General features: G+C 45.2%; 1 long non-coding RNA gene across 1 annotated transcript; it reads left to right on the plus strand.

Moving 5' to 3' along the window:
• The first annotated feature begins 500 nt into the window (after positions 1 to 500).
• Positions 501 to 4,673, plus strand: LOC122457274. Its single transcript, XR_006276744.1, has 5 exons — positions 501 to 636; positions 1,538 to 1,558; positions 2,287 to 2,307; positions 3,657 to 3,677; positions 4,653 to 4,673. It is a non-coding gene; the product is annotated as an uncharacterized LOC122457274 (long non-coding RNA).
• Positions 4,674 to 7,752: the final 3,079 nt, after the last annotated feature.

Consider the following 7,752-nt stretch of genomic DNA (forward strand, 5'->3'; position numbering starts at 1 on the left):
AGACAGCCTGGGGACTTGGAGTCTGGAAGCCCTGTGATTCCTGGCCCTTGAGCACTCCACATGGCAGTGCTGGCCGACCTACAGACCCTGGAAGCCCACGATCCCTAGTCCTGGGACTCTCTGAGAGGTTTCACAGAAGAGCAACAAGATGATGAAAGCATTAGAAAACATGCCTTATAGTGATAGACTCCAAGAACTCAATCTATTTAAAAAGAGAAGGGCTTACTTGATCACACTCGACAAGTATTCACGTGGAGAGCAAATATTTGAAAATGGGCTCTTCAGTCTTGCAGAGAAAGGTCTAACAAGGGCCCGTGGGTGGATGGGAAGTTATTGAAATTCAGACTGGAAATATGGTGTGAATTTTTAACAGTGAGGGTATTTAGCTATTGAAAAAATTTACCAAAGTTTATGTCAGATTGGCCATCTCTGGTAATTTTAAAATCAAGATTCGGTGTTTTTTTTAAATGATGTATTCTAATTGAAGTCAAAATTTCAGTGGTTGTGGGATTGGGTGATGAGAAAGTTTCTGTGTTGTGTGCATATGTAAACCTGAGAAATACACATCTATTTTTCAATGACAAATGTTGTTCTCTTGTTCAGATTCAGAAAGGGAAGAAGATCATTCTCAAGCAGGTAAAGTATCCCCTGTCCCTCCTTATTCATTAGCAAGAGTTTTCTTTTTTCTTAGAACAACTGTATATTGCGCCCTGAGTAAATCTGCTTTGTTTTCTTGCCAGTTTCACTCCACTGCTTGAAGTCCCATGCAGATGATAAAAAAATCATCATCATTAATTATTATTATTATTATTTTATTATTTTAGGGAGGTGGATTAACTACATTGACAGAGAACCCCTCCCATCACTGGAGGGAGTGTCTACACTGAAGTGCTCCGGTGGTGCAACTGCAGCTTTGCTGCTGTGTCATTTCAAGTGTAGACAATCCCTTCTTAAACCAAACAGGAAGGAAGGAAGGAAGGAAGGAAGGAAGGAAATGCATGTACAGAAATGATTCTTCCTTGAAACAGAAAATGGACCACAACTCATTATCTAAAGAGTGTCACTGCTTCTTTCATGGCTGATGTCATTTTGAATTAGATGTGAACTGTGTGTTACCACTGGTATTTTTCAAATTGAGACTGCATGATTTTTTTAAAGATCTGCTCTAGTTCAAACTGGAATTATTTGGGGGCAGTTCTCTGGCCTGTGTTATACAGGAGGTCAGACTAGATGGTCACAATGATACCTTCCCGCCTCGGAATCTATGACTCTGTATTTAGCCATGCTGCTAACTAATGGTAAACATGAAGATTCTAGGGGAAATTATTGTTATTTTAAAAAAAAATAGAATCTACTCTTTCTTCTACATAAGCATATGGGCACAAAATACCAGCCCAATAGATTGAATGGCTGGTGAAAGCTCTGTGATATTTACAAACCAGTTTTGATGGTATTTAAAAGGATCCCAATCCATCTCCTCAGTTTGTACAGAATAGACTGAATTTTTGATCTCCTCCTCTACATTATATTTTGGCAGAGCACCTAGAAGAGGAGATGGGTGAGTGCGTCTAGTTCACGGGACACTGACAGTCAAAGAGCCAAACCCTATAATCTCTTCCTGGGTTCAGACATCCCCAGCAGCAGCAGGGATGTTATATTTACACAGGCTGGCGGACTGGAAGAAGAGGATCCAAGCAGGGAATCTCTAGCGCCCTTGTGTATCATGGAGCTGAGCCCTCACTAGCTTTCTGCAAAGAGGATCAAGGGCAGCCTAAACCTGAGCAAATATGTAAACTGCGTAAACTGAACTTATCCTCTGCATCAAAAAGCTCTGGATGGGGAGTGCGGCAGGACAGAGCTGCTAGAGCTGGGCCTGAGCTGTAATAGCTGAGGCCCTGAAGACACCCCACACTCTGCCTGAGGGACACTCACACCCCCTGCAGAGCACGCAAGGTTTCTCTCCGCCAATATGGAAGAAGGGCTCGGACAGGCATACAGTGCTGCAGTCCTTTACCTGGATCTCAAAGTCTCTTTAGCTCCACACATTTTCCAATTCCACATAAATATCTGTTAGTGATGATTCCTCATCCAAACCTTAAGCCATCCTTCCAAAACATTTTTTCAGCTATCTATCAATTTCTCTAGCTCCTTTTTTAACTTAAGCCATCACTGATTTTGCACTATGTAATTCATTTACTGGGTAATTATTGATCTATGGTATCAGGAAAAATACTGACGAGGAGTTTAAAAGACTGTAGTGATTGATGGAATCTTTTTTTCCTGCAGCTGCAATGAGGAATGAATTAGGTGAATGAAGACCCATGTACACACTGGATGTTGTCCCCATTCCCATTCCTTGTATATCGGGGGAATGGAGCCATTTCTCCTGTGTGTCTTCCCTTTCCCTGGCTGCCTCTGAGAGGGAAGGGCATCCTGACAGTCCACTCTCTTCCCCTCCCATAGCAGAGAATACAGAGGTCCAGGCAGATCCATTGCATCTCCCCACACTGCTCACACATACCATGTCTCTGTCCTCAACGGTGAGCAGCAAATTCACTGTTTTCTCTGCCCAGGAGTAAGTCACATTATAGAAAGTTGTAGCATCAGCCATTCTGTGAAAAAAAGAACACAGATGATCATCCATAACTTAAACTATCATTCCCATAATTTTTTCCAGCTATCAAGCTGTCCATTTCTCTAGCCCTTTCTTAACTTAAGACATCACAGATGTTTCAGAATGTAATTAATTTACTGGGTATTTGTTAATCCATGGTACCCGGGAAAACATTGAACAAGAGTTTAAAAGGCTATAATAAATGATGGATTCTTCTTTTTTTTTTTTCAGCTGCAGTGAGGAAGGTACTAGGTGAGTGAAGACCCATGTTCATCCTTCAATTTGTAGCCTAATGGACATACACTGACCTGTTTTTCACTTCTCCCCATTTTTCTTTTTCAGATGCACTCCAGGAGCAAATGGGTGAGTTTGACTAGTTTACTGAAGTGTTGCAGTCCACACACCAAAGTCTGTGGTCCCTCTGAGGGTTCCACTAGCCCCAACTACAGCAGAGATGCTCTCATTACATGGCCTCTGGGTCAATGGAGAGAAACACTGGAAATCCTCACAATATTATTGGCTCATGTCTCATCTCCATAAGCAGGAAAAGGTTGGCTACGCACTAGACTAAAGTGCAATGGCTGAAGATGAGAATTTGATAAATTGGAGTGGGTTAAGGTGCAGATCCACTGCATCTCCCCACACTGCTCACACATACCAGGCGGCATGGGAGATGTGATCTGCTCTGTGCTGTCTGAATCTGTGGGGAGGGACAGATCCACTGACTCTTTGACAGCCACATGTGGGGCCCAAAAAACCACAGTAACCACAGCTGGAGTGTCAAAGTCCCTTTAGCACCACACTTTTCCCAATTCCACATAAATATCTGTTAGTGATGATTCCTCATCCAAACCTTAAGCCATCCTTCCAAAACATTTTTCCAGCTATCTATCAATTTTTCTAGCTCTTTTTTAACTTAAGTCATCACTGATTTTGCACTATGTATTTCATTTTCTGGGTAATTATTGATCCATGGTATCAGGAAAAACACTGAAAGAGTTTAAAAGACTGTAGTGATTGCTGGATTCTTTTTTTCCCGCAGCTGCAATGAGGAATGAATTAGGTGAGTGAAGACCCATGTACACACTGGATGTTGTCCCCACTCCCATTGCTTGTATATTGGGGAGAATGGAGCCATTTCTCCTGTCTGTCTTCCCTTTCCCGGGCTGCCTCTGAGAGGGAAGGGCATCCTGACGGTCCACTATCTTCCCCTCCCATAGCAGGGAATACAGCAGGTCCAGGCAGACCCATTGCATCTCCCCACACTGCTCACACATACCAGGTGGCATGGGAGATTTGATCTGCTCTGTGCTGTCTGAATCTGTGGGGAGGGATAGATCCACTGACTCTTTGACAGCCACATGTGGGGCCCAAAAAACCACAGTAACCACAGCTGGAGTCCTGCATAGGTTTCAGGACCCTCCAGTTTTTGCATCTAATCGCCCTCATCTGCCTTCCACCTCTGAAGTGATGGAGGACAGAACCTGGGGCTCTGATTCTCCTTTAAAAAGGGAAAGAGGCTTTAAAAAGGGAAAGAGGATCAACAAAAATGATCATGACTGGGGCGCATGACTTATGAGGAGAGGCTGAGGGAAGTGGGCTTGTGTAGTCTGCAGAAGAGAGAGTGAGGGGGCGTTTGACAGCAGCCTTCAACTCCCTGAAGGGGGGTTCCAAAGAGGATGGAAGTTGGCTGCTCTGCGGGGTGGCGGATGACAGAATAAGGAGCAATGGTCTCAAGTTGGAGTGCGGGAGGTCTAGGTTGGATATTAGGAAACACTATTTCACTTGGAGGGTGGTGAAGCACTGGAATGTGTTGCCTAGGGAGGTGTTGAAATCTCCATGCTTTGAGATTTTTAAGGCCCGGCTTGAGAAAGTCCTGGCTGGGATGATTTTGTTGGGGTGGGTCCTGCTCTGAGCAGGGCTAGTTGGACTAGATGACTCTGAGTTGGACTAGATGACCTCCTGAGGTCTCTTCCAACCTATTCTTCTATGATTCTAAGTGCATATATGGAAAAGTGTCCCTTTTTTTTTTTTACAGCCCAAGTCAAGGAGGACATGGGTAAGTTGGCTTTGACTTCTGCTGTTGGATGGGGAAGGATCAATCATGTAGCGTTAAAATCATTGGAGGAGGAAGGGTTTCTTTAACAGCCTCGGGTCATGATCTTTCGCTCTACTAGTAAGCAGGAGGGGAATATGTTTTGGCAACTGGGACTGAGCAGTTAGCAAATATGTAAAGTGCATAAACTGAATTTACCCTCTGCATCAGAGAGCTCTGGACGGGGAGTGCGGCAGGACAGAGCTGCTAGAGCTGGGCCTGAGCTATAGTAGCTGAGGCCATGCAGACACCCCACACTCTGCCTGAGGGACAGAGAGAGGACAGTGTCCCCCCAGACCTGGGCACTGACAGTCTCTGCAGAGCACCTAAGATCCTTCCCCCTATATGGAAGAAGGGCTCAGCCAACTCCGCAGTGCTGCAGTCCCTTACCTGGATCTGAAAGCCCCTTGAACTCCACATTTTTTTCCAATTCTACATAAATATGTGTTAGTGATGAATAATCATCCAAACCATAACCCATCCTCCCAGTACATTTTTCCAGCTATCTAGCTATCAGTTTCTCTAGCTCTTTCTTAAGTTACCAGAGATTTTGCACAATGTAATTCATTTACTGGGTAATTGTTGATACATGGTAGCAAGGGAAACACTGAACAAGAGTTTAAAAGGCTTTCCTTGTTGCCTTTTTTCCAGCTGCAATGAGAAAGGATTTAGGTGAATGAAGACCCATGTACACCCTCTCTGTTGTCCCCACTCCCAATGCATGGATATTTGAGAGAGGTGCCATTTTCCTTCTCTCTCTTCCATATCCCTTGCTGCCTCTGATAGGGAAAGGGATCCTGACAGTCCATTTTCTTCCCCATCCATAGCTGGGAATAAAGCAGCTCAAGGCCCACACATTGCATCCCCGCACACTGCTCACACCTACCAGGCAGCATGGTAGATGTGGCCTGTGCCCTGTTGTCTGTCTGAATCTGTGTGGTGGGACAGACCCACTGACTGTCGAAGAGTCACATGTGGGGCCAAAAACACCTCCGTAGCCACAGCTGGAGTGGAATTGTACTCAGTCAGCTAGCCCAAGCCAGCCTGCTCACACTGCTACTTTTTAGTGCACTAGCTCAGGCAGAGATGGCGCATGCACATCTCCCCATGCTGGGAATTTCACCTCCTAGCTGCAGTGTAGACATACCCCTGGAGGGAATTGTACTTCTGTGTCCTGCCTAGTAGGAGCTGGACAGTTGAGAATACAGCCTCTGGCAGTCTGAAACATTGTATGTATGGATGGCAAGGTTCACTGCCTATTAGAGTGAGAGGGGAATGTGTAAGAGGGATGTCAAGGCTGAATCCCAACTCTGTCACTCCAAGTGCAGAAGTGGGGCCCGCAAGGATTTTAAAAATGAATACTGGCCACTCCAGGCTTGTATTAAACTCCTAAGCTTACTGCTTTTCTCTGACCTTGGCTTGGTAAATGCTGCCACCCCCCAAATGCAACAAAACCCGCTTTGAACCCAGGAAGGAGCACTTGGGAATTCCTCCCTGTGGGATGCCCTCAAGTCCTTTCACCCCCCCCCATCCGGGGAAGAAGTGAGAAAGGAAACAAAGGAAATTAGCTGTGCCTACCAGCTCATAAAACAACATGCACAAACTTTTTTGAACCTCAACAGACTTGCTCTGTTTGTCCATGCCATCCTCATTGCTATCTAAGGACTCAGCGGGACTATCAATACAATCTGCTCTTCCAGGGCCTTCAGCTTCTTCAGCATCAGGGCCGAGATCGATGCCATCCACATCCTTGGTACAAGAGATGAAACAGGCACCATCTTTGGAGTAGGACACAGCGGGTTTGGTACCATTGCACTCCTCCTTTGAGTCTCTATTGATATCATTCACCTTACCGTCGGGGATCTAAGTACCTGACTTCTCTCTGAGCCACAACTGTCTCTCTCCTTCTCCTCAGCACAGATAAGAGATGATTTCTTGGATATATATATATATATTTTGCCAATTTCTCTGCAACAAACAATGTCCCCATCCTCCAGACTGACTTTGCTCTTTTCTTGTTGGTTTCTTTACAAGTCAAGGTAAGCTGCAGCCCCATCTGTGTGGGCTCTCTCCATGCACATAGATTATAAAACAGGATCTTTGGATTCTGATACAGAGTCTTCGTGCTCTTCTCCACTGCATAAGTAAAAATCTCGTACATCCCCTAAGCTCCCTGCAGAGGGAAAACATTGGTGTCCCCATTCTTATAGACAGGATAGACCATCTCAGCCCTCTGATGCCATAATCCTTCTCACAGCGGCCCTTCTTGGACTCAGAGTGCTTCCCACTCTCATAGATCTAAATTCCACCCCACTCTGGGAGCAGATCTTTCTACCCTCATCCAACCCCTCTCAAGGTCGCAGGAGTACATCCACTTCTGGAGCCATAACGCCTAGAGCAGCCTTTGCCAGAAGAAGAACACTTCCTTGTTGGAAGATCTCAGCGACACCAGCTCCCTCCCTGACACTTCATGATGTTCCAGTCATCCCAGATTTCTCATCTCCCCTCCCAAACGGATTTTAAATTTTAAAAGGACCTGCTTTGAAGGAAGGCTTTAGCCCTGGGTTTACATGCTGAAGTAGTCTAGGAAAATGTCCAGTAGTTTGTGGGCTTTTTGCTGGCAACAAGTCCCGACAGGGATGTGTCCTCCTAATTAACGATGCTTTATTACAACCTGTGAAGGCTTTGTAGTAAACCCCTCCTTTGCTCGCCTCAGTGACTAGCTATATGGATAAGCATTATCTTTTAACTGCTCAGGGATTTGAATGTTTTTATTCATATCCACTGACTAACCTTTCAATAGTCATCGCTGTCAAAGAAAGGTCTTGACTGGGGTGCGGGAGGGCAGTTCAAAAGCCATCCCCCTCAAAAAAAGTAGAACAATTTGGATCCATTAAGATAAAAATTCTCATTTCTGTCAAGGTATTTCCAGTGTAGATTGTCACTGAAAATGTTACAGCAGTGTTTTATCTAAACAGGGAGAGGTCGTCCAGGGTGGTGGTGGTGGTGGGGGGCGGGTGCGATTTCAGTCCATCCCACTGTG

This window comes from Dermochelys coriacea, chromosome 23, assembly GCF_009764565.3.
Source record: "Dermochelys coriacea isolate rDerCor1 chromosome 23, rDerCor1.pri.v4, whole genome shotgun sequence".
NCBI lineage: Eukaryota > Metazoa > Chordata > Testudines > Dermochelyidae > Dermochelys > Dermochelys coriacea.